Below are 727 nucleotides of genomic sequence, written 5' to 3'. Positions count from 1 at the left end.
TTTCATACCTGAAACCTCCCACAAGTCTTTTAGAACTAAAGAAGCCTCTTGGACGACCAGTGTAACATCTTCAAAAAAACACAAGCAACGCCAGTTGCCTATGAATGCAGGTACAATACCAGAAAACATAACTTAGAGTCCTGTAGTCCCCTAAATTGTTCTCCAGTAAAGAAATGATAACCAACTGTGGTCTGCACGCATTGGTTAAAATCCATTTTTTTCAGCAATAGTTTTCTTCTTCTTCTTGTGTCCACAGCCACTTGTCAAATTGTAACATGTCTCTTAAGAGCAGGAAAAGTTTGAATTTTAGGAGATAAATTTACCTCTGAATAGGACGAGGTGGCCGAGTGGTCAAGGCGATGGACTGCTAATCCATTGTGCTTTGCACGCGTGGGTTAGAATCCCATCCTCGTCGCAGTGAAGTTTACAAGACACAAAGTTCTACTCTAATTGACTGAATCAGCTTACTCTGCTGCTTGAGATTATTATCTAAAATGCTGTATTCTCGTCACGTGTACTGACAAAAACGCTAACCAGGTGCTCTGAATCTCTCACCAACTTGAAATGACAGATTAGAAACATATTATTGGGGAAAATATGAGCATTCAGTTAGTGTCTAAGTATGGTGATACGCCACCATGTGCTCTCCAGAAAAATGTCCTTCCTACTTGGCGGTGGCTCTATAACTCTCTGAACCATGCAGGAAGGATGGAACTGCATTTTTCTG

General features: G+C 41.0%; 1 non-coding gene across 1 annotated transcript; it reads left to right on the top strand.

The window, feature by feature from the left end:
- The first annotated feature begins 333 nt into the window (after positions 1–333).
- Positions 334–415, top strand: trnas-gcu (transfer RNA serine (anticodon GCU)). The gene has a single exon. It is a non-coding gene; the product is annotated as a tRNA-Ser (tRNA).
- The last annotated feature ends 312 nt before the right edge of the window (positions 416–727 follow it).

Source organism: Platichthys flesus, chromosome 16 (genome assembly GCF_949316205.1).
Source record: "Platichthys flesus chromosome 16, fPlaFle2.1, whole genome shotgun sequence".
Lineage (NCBI taxonomy): Eukaryota > Metazoa > Chordata > Actinopteri > Pleuronectiformes > Pleuronectidae > Platichthys > Platichthys flesus.
This window is presented reverse-complemented; position numbering and strand designations above follow the sequence as displayed.